We start from the raw sequence: 23,263 nt of genomic DNA, 5'->3' as shown, positions 1-23,263 counted from the left end.
GGGTGGAAATGTATGCGGAATGGCTGATTGTTTATGATGATGTGCACGGCAAGGAAGGGGAGAAATGGGCTGGAATGTGTGGTGGATGATTAAGAGTGCATGTGGGTGTTTGGTGGCTGAAATGATGAAGTGGGAAGTGCATGTGCTGAAATGATAAAGGGGGAAGTGCATGTGGCTGCAAAGGTAAAGGATGGGAGTGCATGTGCTTTGACAGCCAGGTTGGTTATGCATGTGGAATGTGGCTGTAATTGATGGAGTAATGCACGGCAAAGGGGATTGTGGTGCAATGATGGTGTTTGTCACGGCAAAGGGGAGTGTTGGGTGATGGGTGCATGTGTTGGCTCAATTACATTGTTGGGAAAACATGTGGATTAGGTGGAAAGAGGTGGGTTATGCACGGCAATGATGGAGAAAGAATGTGTGGATGCATGGTTGTGTTGGTGATGAATGTGAACTCTTTGTTCTTCATTTTCATTTCTTCATCCCTTTATTTATTCCTAGCCTCCTTTGGTCTTCAATTTCGTCCATCTACTTGGCTTTAAGCATATGCAATCCATTCCAATCTCTAATTTGCTCCAAAAGGCATCCTTTTGCATCCTTAGCCATATGAACCTAGAAACACACGAAAATGGCATAAAGGACTAAAATAACTAAAGAAACACAACGTAAATGCACGAGAACAAGCCAATTAAGTCGCATAAATATGCTCCTATCAAGTTCCTTCCTTCAAGCATGTTACAAAAACGAATTTTTCTTTTATGATTGCATGTGAAGTCATACATTATAACCATAACCAAGCATATACCAAGAGTAAATCAAACTTTTCTCCATGTTTATAACTCTTTTTAACAGTCATGCAATTACAAACCAAATCCTCATCATTGTGTTGGAAGGTATCCTAAGACATAAACACACAGAAACGACTCAAAACACTCTTTTTAGGCTTTTCAAAACATGTTTTTCAAATTTTTATGTGATTTTCGGAGTTATAAAACAAAACACTCTAAAACAGCTTAAAAACACTTTAAAACAGCAAGGAACAACACTTGAAGTTATGGGTGATAAAATCCCACGAATTTGCATCAAATATACTTAGTTACCCCCCCCCCCCCACACTTAAATCAAACATTGTCCTCAATGTTTTAAACATAAATTCACACAAAACACAAGTAAATATGCAAACAGCAACTAAACAACATAACATGGCAGATTAGAAACAACAACAAAGAGAAGGGTTTTAGGAACGCAAATCTGGAATTTGGGGAATTCCTAGGGCTTCCTTTGTTGAATGGATGGGTTGCCTCCCACATAGCGCTTGCTTTAACGTCGTACAGCCGGACGAAGAACACTTTCACTCCAAGTTGGAACCCACGGCATGCAAGGGAAGCTCTTCCACAACATGCCCTTCAACACTTTCATAATATGGCTCAATGAATGGGAGGGGGTAGTGATCCTACCTGATGGTGGTGTTTTGGTTTCGAAAGTCCATGTAAATGCTCCCACCACCTTTAAATCGGTTGGGCACCTGCACCAAAGAAGGTAACAACCTATTAATTGAAATGGGAATTGAAATTGGGATTGAAAACTTACAAACATATTGTGGTGTGATGTGATATATAATAGCACACAAATTAAACCCTCTTTTTGACAATTGTAGTATAGATATAAGTAGGGATCGTTCTAGGCCGGGGATTAGGAGGGATTGCTAATCTACTCTAAACTGACTCAAAAACATAAAACTAAACTTAAAAACACTTAAATAAACTCAAAAGACTCTTAACTAAACTTATATGACTCAAAACAAACTTAAAAGACTCAAAACAACACAAAACAATCAAAAAGACTCAAACTAGACTCTAGGACTCAATTTGGACGAAAATAGGTTTGGTTTTGACTCAAAACACTCAAAAACACTAATTAGGACAGATTTGACACAACTAAATAAAGGGGATTGGGTTTTTGACGAATTTAAGATAAAAACAAGTAACTAAAAGACTTGAATAGGATTTGGACGAATTTGGGAAAAACGATGGACGATTAGATAGCTAGAGGATTCTTCTCCACACATGACACACTTGCATACAAATTGATTTCCAGTTGCTTTTCCGATAAACCATGAACCTCAACACCCCAGATTAACCGTGACATCACTAATTAACCCTCAGATTTTCCTTAAGTTATTGGATTGGATGACATCATACGACAACCCAAAGCATTCTTCAAAAGTCCCCTACATGACATCATAATAGAGATACAATCAAAGATCATTACGTTCTATGAAAATCATAAGTATTGACAAAGCACTTGTAACTATGACATCATGATACTCATGCTAGGAATTTACTTAACATGATTGTGAAAACAACCTTAACTACTTGTGAATATAAGTTTGTAACGATTATGTGAAACTCCCTTATATTCTAGCCCCAAATTCATGCATGCAAACTAAGTGTGCACCCTTAATCAACAAACAAGAATAAGTTATCCATCAAACGGTTAAGTAAATTGCATTCACAATTTATGAAATCACAACTGGAATTAATCAATTCATATTGCAAATATAATCATGGTTTCAAAGTCTCCCCTAGCTAAAACAAGTTTAGCTCCTCATGTTTACAACAAAACAAAGAGAATAAATCTTAAACATTAAAAACAAAGATAGAATACACCTAGAAACACTCCAGGTGGCTCCTCCTTCCTTCCTTGCTGCCAACAATGGGGATTTGTGTGAATTTAGGCTCTTAAGGTGTGGTGGATGGTGTGGTGTGAATTTGTGGTAGAGGGTGGTGGTTTTTGAGTGTTGTGGCATCAAGTATTTATAGGGTGAAGGGGAGGCACGAATTTGGGCTGAAAAGGAGAGGAATTAGGACTTCAAATCACCAAACAACAAGGATACTTTCAATTAGATTCCAAGGAGGACAAGGAATGGTCCTTGTGGCAGATTCTAGGACTTCTAGAAGGGTTACATGTGGCATAAACTTAATGCACGAAAATAGGGCTTCTAGAACTTGATATTTAGGTGATTTAATGTGAAAAGGAGTCCTCTTTGAAGTTGGAATTAAGGTAGGAAAAGATTAGGATAGGATAAGATAAGGTTGGATAAGGTTTGGATAAGATAAGGAAATTTGGATAAGGTTCCTTATTTCTTGCTCTTTCCTTATCTTCTTTGCATTTGGACTTCTTTCTCCAGATTTTTAGCCTTTCCTAGCATCTCTTGACTTCAATTTCGTCCATCCACATTGCTCCATAGTTAAGCTATCCAATCCATGCCCAAAACTGCTCCAAATAGCCTCAAAATGCACTTTCTTGCCCCTTTTGCCATTAGGACCTAAAAACATACGAAAATAGCTTAAAAGACTAAAATAGATAGTAATTAAGTAACTAAATGCAAGGAAACAACATAACTAAGTAGCATAAATATGCTCCTATCATGGTGAAGGCTCAAAATCGGCAGCCCTATCAACAATGTCACCATGGCTACTTTCGGCCATATTGGGTGGTTGTAGGGCAATCCCTCCAAGTTTTTCTCCAATGGTGGTTCTTGATACATCCTTCGTGATAAGTGGGGATTCTTTCGGCCCTATGTCCTTATGCACATCTATGACAAAACAAGAATGACTATCGTTAGGATTCTTAATAGAGTCATAAACATTGAATTTAATTATATCACCACCAAACTCCATTGTTAGTGCTCCCTTGGCCACATCAATCTTTGTTTGGGCTGTTTTCATGAACGGACGGCCTAGCAAGAGTGGCAATGATGGAGCATGGCTCGAATCCTCCATTTCTAAGACATAAAAATCTGCAGGAAAGATGAGATGATTGACCTGCACTAAAACATCCTCAAGGACTCCCTTGGGATAAACATTAGAACAATCGGCCAATTGAATTACAACACCATCTTGTTTTAACTCACCAAGGTTCATAGATGCATAAATGGAATATGGCATGACATTAATAGAAGCACCTAAATCTAACATGCATTGTTCAAATTTAGTGTTTCCAATTATGCATGGGATAGTAAAGCTCCTTGGATCTTTACATTTTGGAGGTAACTTTCGTTGCAAAACCGCGGATACGTTTTCACTTACTTTCACAACTTCTTTGTTTGAAATTCTTTTCCTAGTTGTGCATAACTCTTTTAAAAACTTCGCATACCTGGGCACTTGCTTAATGGCATCAAGTAAAGGAATGTTTACTTGGACCTACGATAGAATCCTGCATAAAAACACTTTCAAAACATGTTTTTCAAATTTTTATGTGATTTTCGGAGTTATAAAACAAAACACACTAAAACACTCCAAAACAGCTTAAAAACACTTTAAAACAGCAAGGAACAACACTTGAGGTTATGGGTGATAAAATCCCACGAATTTGCATCAAATATACTTAGTTACCCCCCCCACACTTAAACCAAACATTGTCCTCAATGTTTTAAACATAAATTCACACAAAACACAAGTAAATATGCAAACAGCAACTAAACAACATAACATGGCAGATTAGAAACAACAACAAAGAGAAGGGTTTTAGGAACGCAAATCTGGAATTTGGGGGATTCCTAGGGCTTCCTTTGTTGAATGGATGGGTTGCCTCCCACATAGCGCTTGCTTTAACGTCGTGCAGCCGGACGAACACCTCCATCAAGCTTCAGGGGAGGCCACGGCATGGAGGGGTGTTTCCTCCACGACATGCTCCTCAAACAAAGTGTAGTAAGGCTTCAATCTATGCCCATTTACCTTGAACTCGTGGCCACTTTTTAAGCTTTGGACTTGGACTGCACCATGAGGAAAAACATTAGTAACAACAAGAGGTCCAATCCATTTCGAACGTAACTTACCAGGAAATAACCGAAGTCTTGAATCAAAAAGCAACACTTTCTGCCCCTTGGAGAATGTTTTGCTACGAAGCATCTTATCATGATAAGCCTTCGTCTTGTCTTTGTAGATGCGAGCATTCTCGTAAGCCTCATTCCTCATTTCCTCAAGTTCATCTAATTGGAGCTTCCTATGAACTCCAGCAGCGTCTATGTCTATATTGAAGGTTTTCACAGCCCAATGTGCCTTGTGTTCTAACTCAACGGGCAAATGACATGGCTTACCATATATAAGCCGAAAAGGTGACATGCCAAGAGGAGTTTTGTAAGCCGTACGATAGGCCCACAATGCATCGTCCAAGCGCAAACTCCAATCTCTTCTTGAGGGTCCCACGGTTTTCTCTAGGACTTGTTTGATCTCCCTATTTGAAACCTCAGCTTGCCTATTAGTTTGAGGGTGATAAGGTGTTGAAACCTTATGCGTAACGTTGTACTTCTTGAGCAAAGCTTCAATGGTGCGGTTACAAAAGTGAGAACCCCCATCACTGATTAAAACTCGTGGCATCCCAAACCTAGCAAAAATATTAGATTTCACAAAATCTGCAACAACCTTAGAATCGTTAGTACGGGTGGCTTTGGCTTCCACCCATTTGGAAACATAATCAACAGCTAGCAAGATATAAGTGAAACCAAAAGATGGAGGAAAAAGGCCCATGAAATCGATACCCCAAACATCAAAAATTTCTACAAAGGAGAGAGATTGCTGCGGCATTTGGTCCTTAGGCCCTATGTTACCTGTTCTTTGACACTTATCACAAGCTAAACAAAAGGTTCTTGCATCTTTAAACAAAGTAGGCCAATAAAAACCACATTCAAGAACTTTTAAAGCTGTCCTTTGGGTGCCAAAATGACCCCCACTAGCATATGTGTGACAAAAACTTAAAATTGAATGAAAATCTGATTCATGCACACATCTCCTTATAATCTGATCTGGGCAATGTTTCCACAAGTATGGGTCATCCCAAACATAAAATCTAGCATCCTTTTTAAGTTTATCACGTTGGAATTTGTTTAGGGTGCTAGGGACTTGCTTAGACACCAAGAAATTGACCAAATCGGCATACCAAGGGGTACTTACTTGAATGGACAGAAGTTGCTCATCCGGAAACGTTTCTAAAATGGGGGTGGACTCTTCCTCACGCACCATTCTACTAAGGTGGTCAGCCACCACGTTTCACACCCTTTCTTGTCCCTAATTTCAAGATCGAACTCTTCAAGTAGGAGCATCCAACGAATGAGTCTTGGCTTGGCCTCCTTTTTGGTGAGAAGATACTTCAAGGCTGCATGGTCAGTGAAAACAATTACTTTAGTACCAAGAAGATATGATCTAAACTTATCTAATGCAAATACAATAGCCAAGAGTTCTTTTTCGGTTGTGGAATAATTAAGTTGAGCATCATTCAACGTCCGTGAGGCATAGTAGATAACATGCGGCCTCTTGTCTTTCCTTTGCCCTAAAACAGCCCCTAGAGCATAATCCGAGGCGTCAGACATTAACTCAAAAGGAAGGCTCCAATCAGGTGGAACAATGATTGGTGTCGTGGTCAACAACTCCTTGAGTTGATTGAATGAAGCCGTGCACTCCTTGGTGAATTCAAAAGCCACTTCTTTTTGTAGGAGACGGCAAAGAGGTTGTGCAACTTTTGAGAAATCCTTGATAAACCTACGATAGAATCCTGCATGGCCAAGAAAAGAACGAACCTCTCTAACCGAAGTTGGAGAGGGTAAGTGACGTACAAGATCTATTTTGGATTTATCAACTTCAATGCCGTTTTCAGAGATAATATGACCTAAAACTATGCCTTGTTTAACCATGAAATGACACTTTTCCCAATTAAGAACAAGGTTAGTTTCAACGCAACGTTTTAGAATCAAACTAAGATTATGCAAGCAACCATCAAAAGAATTACCATAGACACTGAAATCATCCATAAAAACTTCAATGATTTTCTCAACATAATCAGAAAATATGCTCATCATGCATCTTTGAAATGTGGCAGGTGCATTACATAAACCAAAAGGCATGCGACGATATGCAAATGTACCAAAGGGCATGTGAAAGTTGTTTTTTCTTGGTCCTCGGGTGCTATGACAATTTGATTATAACCAGAGTAACCATCAAGAAAACAATAGAAAGCATAACCCGCTAACCTTTCAAGCATTTGGTCAATGAACGGCAATGGGAAGTGGTCTTTCCTTGTGGTGGCATTTAGCTTCCTATAGTCGATGCACACCCTCCAACCAGTTTGAATGCGCATAGGAACAAGCTCATTCTCGGCATTTTCCACAACCGTCACACCGGATTTCTTAGGCACACATTGAATAGGTGAAACCCACTTACTATCCGAGATTGGGTAGATGACTCCACAATCGAGAAGTTTGATTATCTCTTTTTTCACAACTTCCATCATCGGAGGGTTAAGACGGCGTTGAGCCTCTCTAGTTGGTTTAGCCCCCTCCTCAAGGAATATGTGATGCATGCACGTTGTAGGGCTTATACCTTTGATATCAGCCAATGTCCATCCTAGGGCAGATTTGAATTCTTTCAACACGTGGACTAGCTTCTCCTCTTCTTGGGCCGTGAGGGATGAGGAGATAATGGCAGGTAGGGTCTCATTTTCTCCCAAGAAAATGTACTTCAAATGGCTAGGTAATGGTTTTAGTTCAAGGACGAGTGCCTGAATGATGGACGGAAGCAACTTGTTAGTCGAAATAGGAATTGACTCACGATTAGGAAACTTACCATCATGCGTGGGCAACAACTCAAGGGCAGCAACCATCTCCCTAACATCCTCACTAGGGGGCACGGCATAGTGTAATCTAGGTGTGCCGTGGGTTAACCTAGGGGTTACCTCCTCGTTGTTGTGTTCCATGCCTCTTGTAATGGCTTTTTCAAGCGCATCGTCATTCAAATCGTCAAGATACCCCTGCGCCAAAGAATCAATTATATCAATAGAGAAACATGAATGGTCCTTACTAGGGTACTTAATAGAATCAGAAAGATTGAAATTAATAACTTCCCCATCAAATTCCATGGACAAAGTTCCGTTAAACACGTCAATCTTGGTCCGGGCCGTTTTCATGAATGGCCTTCCAAGGAGGATGGGTAATGAAGTGGCATGATCCGATTCATCCATGTCAAGAACATAGAAATCCGCCAGGAAGATTAAATGATTAACCTGCACTAACACATCTTCCAAAACTCCCCTTGGATAGGCGTTAGATCTATCGGCCAATTGTATGATTACACCATCATTTTTCAATGCTCCTAAATTCATAGATGCATAAATTGAATATGGCATAACATTTATAGAGGCACCTAAGTCTAGCATGGCAGATTCAAAGCGAATATTGCCAATGACACAAGGAATTGTAAAACTACCTGGATCTTTGCATTTTTGGGGTAGTTTGCGTTGCAAGATGGCGGAGACATTTTCACTTACCTTAACAACCTCCTTGGTCGAAATCCTCTCCCTAGTGGTGCACAATTCCTTCAAAAACTTGGCATAGCGTGGAACTTGCTTGATTGCATCCAAAAGGGGTATGTTAACTTGAACTTTCCTAAATGTCTCTAGAATGTCTTTTTCAGCTTCCTCCTTCTTCGTTTGCATGAACCTACTAGGAAAAGGAACGTTCGAAGGAAAAACATTAGTAGGAACTGAATTTGACACATTCTTACCTTTATTGGACAGATTGGATGGTTTAGGGTCACTAGAGAGTGGCGGCAAAGGGAGTTCCACCCTTGCCGTGGGTTTGGTTGCTTCCCCCTCTTCAAAGTGCAGTTTTTCATCCTCTTTGTGACCTGTTTTTGATGAAGAACCTGCACCAACTTCTTTTCCAGTTCTCAACACTATGGCTTTTGCACTTTCGAACCCTTCTTTTGGATTTGGAATGGTAGAACTAGGGAGTTGGCCTTGGTCTCGAAATTTACCTACAAAATCTGCAATCTGCCCAATTTGTTTCTCCAAATGATCCACCCTTTTGTCATTGTTTTGCATTGCCGTGGCTTGATTTTCTTGCCCCTGAGACAAGTTAGTTAGTAATTTAAGAAGTGTATCATTGTCTAAAGTGTTACCTGAGCTTGTTTGGGCAGATTGTGGAGGTGCTTGTGTGGGTGCGTATGGTTTGTTGTAGAAGCCCGGGGGTTGTTGCCTAAAGCCTCCTTGTGATTGGGGTTGTTGTGGCTCCCTCCACTTGAAGTTTGGGTGATCTCTCCAACCGGGGTTGTAGGTGTTGGAATATGGATCGTTCCTTGGTTGATTTTGGCTTTGAAATCCAATTGCATTCACGGCCTCCCATCCACCATTCTCAATAAGTTGAGGACACTTGTCAGAAACGTGTCCTTGAATAGAACATACTCCACACACCATTGGTCCTTGAATCTTCATACCTTCGGCCATCTGAGACAAAATAGAAGTAAGATTAGCTAATTGAGATTGAATATCGGATGAAGAACTTACCTCATTCACTTGTGGCCGTGGGTTATCCCTTTGTCCCACGCCTTCGTATTGTTGTGCATTGTGTGCTCGGTTTGCAATTAGAGTTTTGGCATCCAACGGAGTCTTGTCCACTAATGCACCACCCGCCGAGGCATCTAGCATTTGACGTTCCATGGGAAGGAGTCCCTCGTAGAAATATTGAATGAGCATCTCCTCCTTCATTTGATGCTGTGGACATGAAGCAACAAGTGATTTAAAACGTTCATAATAAGATGGAAACGACTCACCTTGATTTTGTTGGATGCCACTAATTCGTTTTCTCAAAAGTATGATCTTTGCAGTGGGAAAGAATTTTTCTAAGAATGCACGTTTCATACTTTCCCAGGAATTGACAGTTCCGGGGGCCAATTCAAATAACCAATCTTTGGCCTTGTCGACAAGGGAGAATGGAAAGGCCTTCATCTTCATAATACTTCCATCCACGTTGACGGGTGTCATACTTGAGCAAACTACTTCAAATTCCTTAAGATGTTTGTTAGGATCTTCCATGGACAGCCCATGGAATTTAGGAATATAATGTAATAAACTAGACTTAAGTTCAAATTCGTCCGTCTTACCTTGAGCTGCCGTGGGGTATTGTATGCATAAAGGAACAGCATTATCCATACCTGAGGCAGAGAGCTCTTTGATGGTTCGATTGTCCACGGCCATGGTTTGTACTTCCTTCACAAACTGTGCCGTGGCCTCTCCTTCCTCACCTCCTTCGTCAAACTCAGATGTAGAGCTAGGAGATGGTGGGTTAGGGTTTTGTTGATTCTTTTGCTTCCTCAAGGTCCGCTCAAAATCGTCGTCGAAGTCCAAAATATTCTTATGAACAGGTTGGGAACTTCGAGTCATACACTAGTACCTAAAAACAATGAAACAAACAAATCAGTAACTAAGATAAAAAAAAAACGAAAAATAAAAAGAAATAACGAGGGATTAGCAAAGTTGCTAATCCCCGGCAACGGCGCAAAAATTTGATGCGAAAATAGTTAAGCACACAAATTAACCCTCTTGTTGTCAAATTGTAGTAAGGATGCAAGTAGGGATCGTTCTGGACCGGGGATTAGGAGGGCTTGCTAAAACCTCTAAACTAACTTAAAAACATAAAAACAAAGTTAAAAACGTTCACAAAGACTCAAAGGACTCAAAACAGGTTCAAAAGACTCAAAACTGCCTAAAAACACTAAATAGGCAGTTTCTGACCTTAACCACAATTTTGGACGAATTTAAGGTTATGGGTTGAATCAAAACACTTTAAAACACAAACTCAACAAATTCTAAACACTCTAGAACAAGAAAGAAAAGGGGGGTTTTGATTTGACGAAAATTGAAATAACAAAACAAGTTATAAAACTAGGCAGATTGTAAAACGAATTTTGAAAACAAGATGATGGATGGATTAGTTAGAGGTCCATTCTCCACACATGACATATTTGTATATGAATCGATTCTCCAATTGCTTTTCATTAACTATGATGCTCAACACCCCAAGTTAACCGTGATGCACTAATTAACCATCAGATTTCCTTATGTCATTAAATTGGATGATGCATGCGACAATTCAAATTATTCTCCAACGGTCCTCAACATGAATGCATAGAAGAGGTACAGTGAGAGATCATTATGCTCTATGAGAATCATAAGTGTTGACGAGGCAATTGTAACTATGAATGCATGATACTCTTGCCAAGAATTCAATTAACGCGGTTGTGACTAGCAACCTTCACTACTCATGTTTATAAACTTGTGACGATTAGGTGAAACTCGTTTATAAACTAGCATCGAGTTTATGCATGAAGACTAAGTATGCATCCCTAATCAATGATGCGAGATTTATACGCACACAAATTAAACCCTCTTTTTGACAATTGTAGTAATGATGTAAGTAGGGATCGTTCTGGACCGGGGATTAGGAGGGATTGCAAATCACTTGGAAACTGACTCAAAAACGTAAAATAAAGTTTAAAACACTAAACTAGACTTAAAGAATGCAAAACTAAACACGTAAAGCACTAAAACAAACTAAAAGACTCAAAACAACACAAACACACTCAAATCTACCTAAAAACCACTTTCTGGGCAGATTTGAGTACAAACACAAATTTGGACGAAATTGGGAAATAAATTTAATCAAAACTCTTAAAAACACAAACTAAGATACTTTCTAACTAAATTGGACAATAAAGTAAAGGGGGATTTAGATTTTTACGAAATTAAACTAAATGTACAGATTGTAAATTAAAGCAAAATGTAAATGTGAATGTGTGATAGAATTGAATGGAATGAAGGCTAGCTAAGGGGTTCATCTCCATACATGTTACACTTGCATAATAAAATGATTTCCAATTGCATTTCAATAAACCATGACTTCTCAACGCTCCAAGTTAATTAGGTCCGCTTAAATTAACTTTCAGATTTCCCTAGATTCATTGGATTGAATGGAATACGCATTACAACCAAATTATTCCTAATCAAAGTCCCTAACTATGGAATACGCATGATAGAGACATTCAACAAAGATCATTAAGTTCAATGGAAATCATAAACATCGACGAGGCATTCGTTACTATGGAATACGCATGAAACTTATGCCAAGAATTCATTTAACGCGATTGTTTATAAGCAACCTCCACTACTTGTGAATATAAGTTCGTAACTATTAGGTGAAACTCACTTATATTCTAGCGTCATATTCATGCATGAAAATTAAGCGTGCACTCTCAATAAACATACATAAATAAGTTATCAATCAAACAGTTAAACAAATTGAATCCATAACTTATGAAATGCAATTAGAAGTAATCAAATCAAAATGCAAGCATAAACATATATTTCGAATCCCCCCCTAGCCAAGGGGGGGTTTAGTTCCTCATACGTACAAAATAAAGAGAATCAAAGAAACACCTAAACATTCCAACAACTCAAACTTGAATTGTATGAACGTTTAGGCACTCTTCTCTTCCATTCCTCATTCGTACAAAACAAAGAGTATTGAAATTAAACATTGAAATCAAAGAAACACCTAAACATTCCAACAACTCAAACTTGAATTGTATGAACGTTTAGGCACTCTTCTCTTCCTCTTCGTTGTAGCACAAGGTCTAAGGATAGTTTGATGGTGTGAATGGTTTGGGGAGTGGTGGAATGGCTGAATTTCTGGTGGTGTTTGGATTAATAGGGAACTCACGGCCAAAGGGCAGTTTTGATGTGTGAATGGGTGAATTTCTGAAATGGAAGAATCAATGTTGTGTATGAATGCATTGCATGGTTTTATAGGGAGAGAAAGGGGTGAATGTGCATGTGGTTGATTTGTGGTGCAATGATGAAAGGCAAAGTGCATGTGGCTGATTTGTGGTGAGTGAATGTGAATGCAATCTGAAATGGGAGAGCATGTGGATTAAAGGGGGAATGCATGTGGGTGAATGTGTGGTTGCATGGTTGAATGATTAAAGGGTGCATGTGGGTTGGAAATGCATGTGGAATGGCTGGAATGAAGGGTGAATGTGCATGTGCTTTGACAGCTAGGTTGAATTAATTAAAGGGAGTGCATGTGTTGGCTGTTTTATTTGTTGGGAAAGCATGTGAATTAAAGCTAGGGTGAATGATCATGAATGCATGTGGATTAAAGAGTGAATGGTGGCTGCAAAGTGAATGAATAATGAAATGGGAAAGCATGTGCAAGGTTTTAGTGTGAATGATTGAATGTGCATTGGCTGATTTATGAAGAGTGAATGCATGTGGCTGCAAGGTGTGAATGATTATGGGTGCATGTGGCTGCAATGGATTAGGAATCCTTCAATTTCGTCCATTCCTTTTGCTCCAAACATAAGCTATCCATTCCAAGTCCAATTTTGCTCCAAAATGCTCCAAAATGCATCTTTTTGCTTCCTTAGCCATATAAACCTAAAAACACACGAAAATGGCTTAAACTACTAAAACAACTATGAATTAACAATATAAATGCACGAAAACAAGCTAAGTAAGTCGCCTAAATATGCTCCTATCAATCAACATACAAAAACAAGTTTTTAATAAACAGATAATTGAATTGCAATCACAACTTAACAAATCACAATTGGAAGAAATCAATTCATATTTCAAACATGTGATAGGAGCATATTCGTGCAACTTAAATGGCTTGTTCTCGTACATTTACGTTATGTTTCTTTAGTTATTTTAGTCCTTTATGCTTCTTTTGTGTGTTTTCAGGATAATAAGACGTGTTTGACGAAAGGATGCATTGTGGAGTGTTTTGGAGCACTATTGGGCTAAGGATGGATAGCTTATACTTGGAGCCCAAGTGTTGGATGAAATTGAAGGCCTTGTATGCACTTGAGGACACAAAACAATGGCCCTAACCCAATCACATAACACCTTGCCATGGGCTTAACACAAACACCATTCCTTGCCATGCAAGGAGGAGCAATTTGGGTCCATTTCATGCACTTAAACCCTAGCCCAATTACACACCAATTTCAGCCACATGAACACAATCTTCCCTCATTGCCGTGGCCCTTGCAAATCCATCCCATTTTCAGCCATTACACTTCATCATTGCAGCCACATTTCCAACCCACATGCACTCTTTAATCATTCAACCATGCATCACAAAAAACCACTCATTGCACATGCCTTCCCCCTCTAATTCACATGCAAAACCACCAACACATGCACCCATCTACATTCACTTTCCTTTGTCGAGCACTTCCCTTTCATTTCAGCATTTCCCCTTTGCATTTCCACCTTCCCACTTCATCATTGCACCACAAATCAACACATGCACCCTTTAATTCATTTTCAGCAGAAAATCCACTTCCTTTGCCGTGCATATCAATGCATTTCATTCATTCCACATGCATTTCAATTCACATGCACTCATCATCATTCAACCTAGTGTCACTCCCATTCTTTCCCTACAAACAATTCATTCACATGCAACCATTAAACATTTAATCATTTCACTTCACTTAATGCCGTGAATAACCCATTCCACTCCAGATTTCCAGCATCCCATAATCATTCACACCCCTTTAATTCACATGTACTCACAGGCATTCACACACACTTCATTTCCCAACTCAATGCCGTGCCTTTCATTCCCATTTCCAGCATGCATTCACATGCATTTTCAGCACCTACACACCTCACACACATGCAATTCCAGCACCAACAAGCATCATTGCCGTGTACCCCTTATGCATTTCCAGCTTTCACATGTTTTCCTAGCTGTTTTCCATCATTAACAAGCCACATGCATTCTAAACAAACAGCCATATACACCTCTACTCCTCCTATAAAAACCCTTGCATTCATTCATTCAAGGACATCTCATTTTCATACACAAGATACCACAAACACATCCAATCTTCCCTCATTACCGTGAGCTCCCATTCCCTTACTATTCCATCCACCACAGAAATTCCATTCACAACACAACACACAACACAAACATTTCCCTTTTGCCGCCAATCCCCTTCCATTTCTACACAACTTCTTCTCGGCTTCATTCCATACACTCTCCCCTTCGCAGAAACCATTCAACCTTAGCCGCTCCACCTTCATTTACAACACACTTGGAGCACCACACCGAAGGCAACTCTTAAAGGATTTCGACATCAGTTTTGCTTCAAGGGTTCTTTCTCCTTAATTCTATGTTCATTCATGTTGTATATTTTTATATCAAACATTCTGTAAACATGAAGTGTAACTAATCTCTTTCTAGGGATTCGATGTAGCCTTGCAAGATTGCCATGTAGTTATTTCAGAATGCTCAGTTGATCCATCTATTTCTTGTTTCATTCTCTGATTTAATTGTGACTTTGTGTGTTGATTTTAATGTTTGATCACCATTTGATTTAACCACAGGTTGTTTAGCCAAGAGTAAAGCACACATCATGCATACTCTTGGTGGATATGTGAATGAATGAAGGGAATGCTTTGCAAACAACCTACCGAGTGTTTCCTTTGGTTTTATGAAAGTTTCTTGTGCGTGTCATGTTCTTGATTAAGGACCAAAGTTGCACATCACACTTAGGTTCAGGATTAGGAACATTTGATCAAGTCCACACATCATATGGTTGATCATATCTAAGTGAAACAAACCCAAGAAATAGGTAGATGGATGAGTATAATCTGATTCAACAAGCATGGACATGGCTTAGCAATGGTGAAACCGAATCCCTAGCTTCATCTCCATTTGTGCTATCTCATTTTATTAGTTGTTGATTCATTTATTTGTGTCTATTTCATTTTCTTGTGCTTTCAAGTTACAACAACAAATCTGCCTAAGTTGATTAGTTTTATTTCTCTTATAGAGTTCTTGCAAAACAAGTAGTTGTATAGGTCCAATTAGTCCCTGTGGATTCGACACCTTTACGTGTGCCATTATACTAAACATATTCTAGCACGAAGAAGGAAAACATCAATCAAAATGGCGCCGTTGCCGGGGACTGATTTCAGTCCCTTATAATTGCTTGTTTTGATATTAAACCTTGTTCTTTTCATTTTAAGTAGATTTCTGATTTTTATTCAAACTTGTTTTATCTTGTTTAAGGTAGTATATGTCAAATAGACTTGCTGAATTAGGCCAAAGAATTGAACGGTTAAAGGGCAACACTTTGGAAAGCTTTGTGCCAACAAGTTCCTCCATTGTCCGTGAAGAAGAGGAAGGGAAACCGTCTAGTCCAACAAGTGAAGGATCTGAGCACTTTAATTGGGAAAGAGAAGAAGAGATGGCGGGCAACCAAGATGATCTTCGAGCTTTGGAGGATTTTGCTCAACCAATCATACCAAATTCACCTTCATGCATCTTGCTGCCCACAGAAGCTAGAAACTATGGTCTTAAATCTTCACATTTCCATATGTTTCCTTCTTTTTATGGCTTACCTAATGAAGATCCTTTAGCTTATATTAAAGAATTTTACAATGTTGTGAGTGGTTTACCTTTACAGGGAGTAAGTGAAGCAAATCTGAGGATGAGAGTGTTCCCTTACACCTTGAAAGATAGGGCCAAGGGTTGGTTGATGACTCTAGTACCTGGTTCACTCACCACATGGGATGCCATGGCTAAGAAGTTTTTGGAAAAGTTCTTTTCCACTCAAAAGACAGCCACATTAAGGGGACAAATCTTCAACTTCAAACAAGATGATGGAGAACCTTTCAATGAGTGTTGGGAGCGCTTTAAAGGCCTTTTGTTGCAATGTCCACACCATGGGTTACCTCTTCACTTACAAATGCAAATTTTCTATGATGGACTAACCCAAACATGTCAATCAACTGTTGATAATGCAGCAGGTGGAGCTTTGAAGAAAAAGAATGCTCAAGAGTCATATAACATTTATGAGATGTTGGGATCTAATGCTCAACACAAAGATGTAAGGGGTAAGAGAGTTGGAGTATATGAAACAAGCTCTAATCATGATCTTTCTTTGCAGGTAGCTAACCTAGAAAAGAAGCTTGAATCCGTGCTCAACATGGTGCCAAAAGCAAGTGAAGTGTGTGCCATTTGCAACATACCAAGCCACCTTACTCATCAATGTCCATCTAGGGAGGCTTACCCCGAGTATGTCCAAAAGCAAGTGAACCTCATGAATTCTTACAATCAAAGGCCAAGGAATGATGTGTATTCCAATACATATAACCCAAGTTGGAGAGATCATCCCAATCTTTCGTGGAAGAACAACAATCAATTCCAAAACTTCCAACCAAAACCCACTCTTGAGGATACGGTTAAATTGTTAGCCCAAAATACCTTGCAATTCCAACAAACCACCAATAGCACTCTCCAACAACATTCGGCGGCTCTAACCAAAATGGAGACACAATTGGGGCAGATTGCAGATGCCTTGAGCCAAAGAGAGGTTGGAAAGTTTCCAAGCCAACCCGTGATACTCCAAAGGAACCAAGAGCAAGCCAAAGCAATCACTACACTTAAAAGTGGTAAGGTTATCAATAATAGAGTTGGCAATGAAGTTACTAATGAATCTGATCATGTGAATGCAAGGGTTACTCAAGGAGAAAATGAGAAACCAAATGAGGAACCAAGCCATGCTACTCCCTCGTTTGAAGCACCAAATCTTCACAAGGCCGAGAAACCTTACACTCCACCAATACCATTCCCTGGAAGACTTGCCAAGAGCAAGCAGGATAAGTCATTTAAGGAGATTTTTGATATTCTAAGTAAGGTGAATGTTAACTTACCTTTGCTTGATGTCGTTAGGAACATGCCAGCTTATGGGAAGTTCTTCAAAGAGTTAAACAACTACAAAAGGAAGTATGGACCACATGAGAAAGTAGTGGTGTCCGAGAATGTAAGTGCCGTGTTGCAAAGAAAACTTCCACCAAAGCTCAAGGATCCAGGAAGTTTTTCTATCAACATCACCATAGGGGATAAGAAGGTAGAGAAGGCGATGCTTGACTTAGGTGCTAGCATCAACTTAATGCCTTATTCTGTGTACCTTCAACTAGGTTTGGGGGAATTGAAAGCCACCACCATCTCATTACAACTTGCGGACAGATCCGTGAAATATCCAAGAGGTATAGTAGAGGATATTCTAGTTCAAATTGATAAACTAATCTTGCCTGCGGATTTTGTAGTGTTGGACATGGAAGAAGCTCCTATACATGACCGAGAATTGCCTATTTTGCTTGGGAGACCGTTTATGGCCACGGCCAAGACCATCATTGATGTGCAAAATGGACTCCTCACTATGACAGTGCTAGGAGAGACCTTTCAATTCAAAGTGTTTGAGTCTCTTTTACATCCTTCTTCATCTCTTGATTGTTATGCCATTGATGTGCTTGATTCGCTTGTTTTCTCTAAGTTCTTGCAGGCACAATCTAATGAACCATTACAAACTATTTTGAGTCAATCTCAAGATGAGTTTGATGAAGAAGATGCACTCATGGAAGAGGTAGCTGCCTTGGAAGCATTGGCACCGTATCTTTTGAATATTTTACCTCTTTTAGAGCCTTTAGAATCATCGAGGTCACATTTAACCCCTTCCACTGTTAAGGCACCAAAACTTGAACTTAAACCACTTCCACCACATCTAAAGTATGCATATCTAGCTGAATTTGAAACTCTTCCAGTTATCATAACTTCTGACCTCACCCCAAATGAAGAAGATAAACTAATTAGGGTGTTAAAAGAGTTCAAATCAGTTATTGGTTGGTCTATTGCAGATATCAAGGGAATAAGCCCTACCATGTGCATGCATAGGATTCTTTTGGAAGAAGGAGCAAAGTCAACCCGGGAACCACAAAGGAGGCTCAATCCACACATGAAGGAAGTTGTGAGGAATGAAGTGTTGAAGTTGTTAGATGTGGGGATCATATATCCCATTTCTGATAGCAAATGGGTGAGTGCTATTCAGGTGGTACCTAAGAAGGTGGGAATCACGGTGATGAAGAATGAAAACAAAGAGCTTGTGCCCACAAAGCCCACGGCTAGTTGGCGTGTTTGCACCGATTACAGGAAGTTGAATTCTAGCACTAGAAAAGATTACTTTCCTATGCCTTTCATAGATCAAATGCTTGAGAGATTGGCAGGTTACTCACACTATTGTTTTCTTGATGGTTACTCAGGTTACAATCAAATTGCAATTGCTCCGGAGGATCAAGAGAAAACTACCTTTACTTGCCCGTTTGGCACATTTGCATATAGAAGAATGCCTTTTGGACTTTGCAATGCTCCAGCAACATTCCAAAGATGCATGTTGGCAATCTTTTCTGACATGGTAGAAAGATTCATTGAGGTATTTATGGATGACTTTTCAGTGTTTGGTTCCTCTTTTGATGAATGTCTTAACCATCTCTCTTTAGTACTTCAAAGATGTCAGGAAACAAATTTGGTTCTCAATTGGGAAAAGTGCCAATTTATGGTGAAACAAGGAATTGTGTTGGGGCATGTAATCTCTAGCCAAGGAATGGAGGTGGACAAAGCCAAAATTGACATCATCACCAATATGGCAGCTCCCACAACCGTGAAGGGAGTAAGAAGTTTTTTGGGGCATGCGGGTTTTTATCGTCGTTTCATTAAGAACTTTTCAATGATCACTCGTCCATTATGCAATCTGTTAGCTAAAGATGTTGTATTTCATTTTGATAAAGCTTGTATGGATGCATTCAATACTTTGAAACATGAATAAACTCGGCCCCTATTATTATGGCACCAAATTGGTCTTTACCTTTTGAATTAATGTGTGATGCCTCTGACTATGCTATTGGTGCAGTTTTAGGGCAAAGGGTGAACAAGCTCCCACACGTGATCTACTATGCAAGCCGGACTCTAAATGATGCTCAACTTAACTATTCCACAACTGAAAAGGAGTTGCTTGCTATTGTTTTTGCCTTAGAGAAGTTTCGGTCATATCTTGTTGGATCTAAAGTTATTGTGTTTTCTGATCATGCAGCCCTTAGGTACTTGATGACAAAAAAGGATGCTAAGCCACGCTTAATTAGATGGATACTCTTACTACAAGAGTTTGACTTGGAAATTCGAGATAAGAAGGGAAGTGATAATGTTGTGGTTGACCATTTGTCACGGCTCAATGAAAACCATGGAGTTGGACAACCTTTGCCTCAAAATGAATCATTTCCAGATGAACAACTCCTTGTTATTCAAGAAAAAGAACCATGGTATGCTGATTTTGTTAATTATCTTGTTTGTGGTATAATTAGAAATGACCTTTCTTTTCAGGAAAGAAAGAAGTTCCTTGCCATGGTAAAGCACTACGTTTGGGATGAACCATATTTGTTTAAATATTGCCCTGACCAAATCATTAGGAGGTGTGTCCCAGAGAGTGAGCAACAAAGCATTCTAACGTTCAGCCATACATTGGCATGTGGAGGACATTTTGGTGCCAAAAAGACATCTCTAAAGGTTTTACAATCTGGTTTCTTTTGGCCTACTTTATTCAAAGATGCTTTTGATTTTTGTTCTAAGTGTGATAGGTGCCAGAAAATGGGGAACATTAGCCGAAGAAATGAGATGCCATTGAACAACATTTTGGTGGTGGAGCTCTTTGATGTTTGGGGAATCGATTTCATGGGACCATTTCCATCCTCTTTTGGTTACTTATACATATTAGTGACAGTAGATTATGTATCCAAATGTGTTGAAGCCATTGCTACAATAACTAATGATGAATTTTCTTAAAGATGTGATTTTTTGTAGGTTTGGAACCCCAAGAGCTATTATTAGTGATGGTGGCAGCCATTTCTGCAACAAACCCTTTGAATCCTTGATGAAGAAGTACAACATCAAACACAAAGTGGCAACCCCGTACCATCCTCAAACCTCAGGACAAGTGGAGATTAGCAATAGGGAGATCAAGAACATTTTGATGAAGACCGTAAGCCCTACAAGGAAGGATTGGTCACTGAGGTTGAATGATGCACTATGGGCATATAGAACAGCATATAAGACCCCCATTGGCATGAGTCCTTATCGCCTTGTGTTTGGGAAAGCTTGTCATTTGCCAATGGAGCTTGAACACCGTGCATATTGGGCCATCAAGAAGTTCAACTTTGATTACAAGGATGCTGGAATAGCAAGGAAGCTCCAACTTAATGAGTTGGAAGAACTCAGAAATGAAGCATATGAGAATGCCAAAATCTACAAGGAACGGACTAAGCTCTATCATGACAAGACCATCCTACGGAAGGAGTTTCACCAAGGTATGAAAGTACTGTTGTATGACTCACGTTTGAGACTTTTTCCAGGTAAATTGAAGTCTAGGTGGGTGGGACCATTTAAGGTGCTGCAAACATTTCCCCACGGAGCTGTGGAGATAGAGAACATGAAGAATAGCACCTCTTTTAAAGTCAATGGGCAGCGATTGAAACCATATTTGGAGAAAGTGGAGGAAGAGCAAGTTTATCAAGTTGTAGATTTTCTTGAGTTTACAACACCGTGAACAAGCTACCATGTCTTGCCTAGACATTAAATAAAGCGCTTACTAGGAGGCAACCTAGTGTGGTTTGTGTTCTTTCCTCATTTTGTGTTTATGTTGTCACCATTCCATATTCTTTGCCTACTTGCATTACATACAATTTTAAGCATCGAGGACAATGCTTTGTGTTAAGTTGTGTTAGTTTTGGTTAACTGTGTTTTTGCTTACTAATACGAATGTATATGAGGTCTATGTTTGTAGACAAACTATTGGGTTGCTATGAAAAAGGGTTTTATGACACGGGACATGTCATAACTTTCGAAGGGGTTTTTATTTATAAGTTCATGTTGGAGCACAAAGGTAAGCCGCCTCCCCGAATTTCAATTTTCTTTTATACTAATATGTTGTTAATGATTCAGGCATCCACTCTAGAATTTAAACCATTACCGGATCATTTCAAGTATCACCCTCCATTCAAAGACCAATTCCATGCCGTTTGATTTGTTTCAAAAAAAAAAAAAAAAAAAAAAAAAAAAAAAAAATAGAATAAAAATAAACATGGCAGAAAGATGGAGCCTTCACAAAGGATGTTTACGTGAAGCCCCACTACGAGGTGTCGGAGCAGAAGGCATCGAAGCGGGAGGCATCGGAGCTAGAGCATTCCAGGCCTCAATACTTGGCCAAACGCTGGATGACCCAAGAAAAAGGTGCCTCTGGAGATAAGCCGCAAGCCTTTGACGGTCACTGTGAATTCGACCCTCAGATTCTTGCAGCTCATCAAGCTTCCTCTTCATGCCCGACGAATAGTTATTTGCAAGCACATGCAAACTTCTATTCTCGTACTTAAGCTGCTGGATCTCTTGCTTAAGACCTTCCACCTCTGCCATCAATGATTCCACCTGACGGGAGCGGGCAAGCAGGCGTTGGCCTATGTTGGACACAGAGCTCGCACACTGAACACTAAGAGCGAGGGACTCTTGAACGGCCAACTCATCGGACCGTCCTGACAGCAGCCTACTATCTTTTGGAGTGAGGAGGTTCCTAGCTACTATTGTAGCTGTTGTGGCGTCCTGCATCACAGAGTCTTCACCTGAAAGAGGACCGTTAGAAGATAAGAAAGAAGGGCGCCATACGTTACCTTGACGCGGCACGCCCGTTTCACTGCTGAGACTCAATTCTAAGCTAAGGTTCGATGGGTTTGCCATTTTTCAAAAGTGTCCAAAGAGAAGGGGTGGATGGAGTTAAAATTTCAAAGGGCCGGAGACGATGTTCAAGAATGGGAATTCTCCAGAGTGTGTATGTTGGCGGTGATCGATACCTCTATAAGAAGCCAAGGCGACGCGTCCACCGATTCAAAAAGCCGGAATTTCCTGCGTAACTTTGGCGACGCTTTCTCGGCTTTTCAGAAGACGTGTTCAACTTTGTCAAAAGATTTCTTCTTTTCAGAAAACACGTGGAGGCCATCATCGCAACTACACATCTTTAGCCGACAAGCGCAAAGTCCGGCGACGCTTTCTCTGCTTTTCAGAAAACGCGTGCAGCTTTGTCAAAAGGAGCCGCATCCGCACTACTACGTGTCGTTTAGAAAGCAAAGGGGCGCCTGCTCAGAAATCGAAGGGGCATCGTTCAGAAATCGAAGAGGCGCCACTATTTCAAAAAGCCGGATTTGCGGGATCAAAACGTTTGTCGACAAGGGTAAAAGAAGAGTACCACCACTTGATATTATCTCTATATATATCGACCTTCGTCTTTTATGGCAAGACAAACCTGAAGAAAATGCCCAAGTCTCCCTCACCTCTGAGGGCGCACTCCCAGCAAAGCCTTTTGAAATACTCAATTTTTTCTTTTTCCCCAAAGATGATACCGGATGCCTGGAGTACAGATGACCCAGGAGGAAACGGCAGATTGAAGTGTGCTGATTCATTCACCGCTTCTTCAAAAGCAAAGGTATCTCATATCATCAAGGTCAAAAGCAAAAGTATCTCATATCATGCTCTTTCCCTGTCTTT

At 39.9% G+C, this 23,263-nt stretch overlaps 1 non-coding gene across 1 annotated transcript; it reads right to left on the bottom strand.

Annotated features, from left to right (window-relative positions):
• Positions 1-16,465: 16,465 nt before the first annotated feature.
• LOC137711773 (small nucleolar RNA R71) lies at positions 16,466-16,576 on the bottom strand. The gene has a single exon (XR_011065120.1). It is a non-coding gene; the product is annotated as a small nucleolar RNA R71 (small nucleolar RNA).
• Positions 16,577-23,263: the final 6,687 nt, after the last annotated feature.

The sequence above is a fragment of the Pyrus communis genome, chromosome 12 (genome assembly GCF_963583255.1).
Source record: "Pyrus communis chromosome 12, drPyrComm1.1, whole genome shotgun sequence".
Lineage (NCBI taxonomy): Eukaryota > Viridiplantae > Streptophyta > Magnoliopsida > Rosales > Rosaceae > Pyrus > Pyrus communis.
Note: the sequence above shows the minus strand (reverse complement) of the source record. Positions and strands in the feature narration are given on the sequence as shown.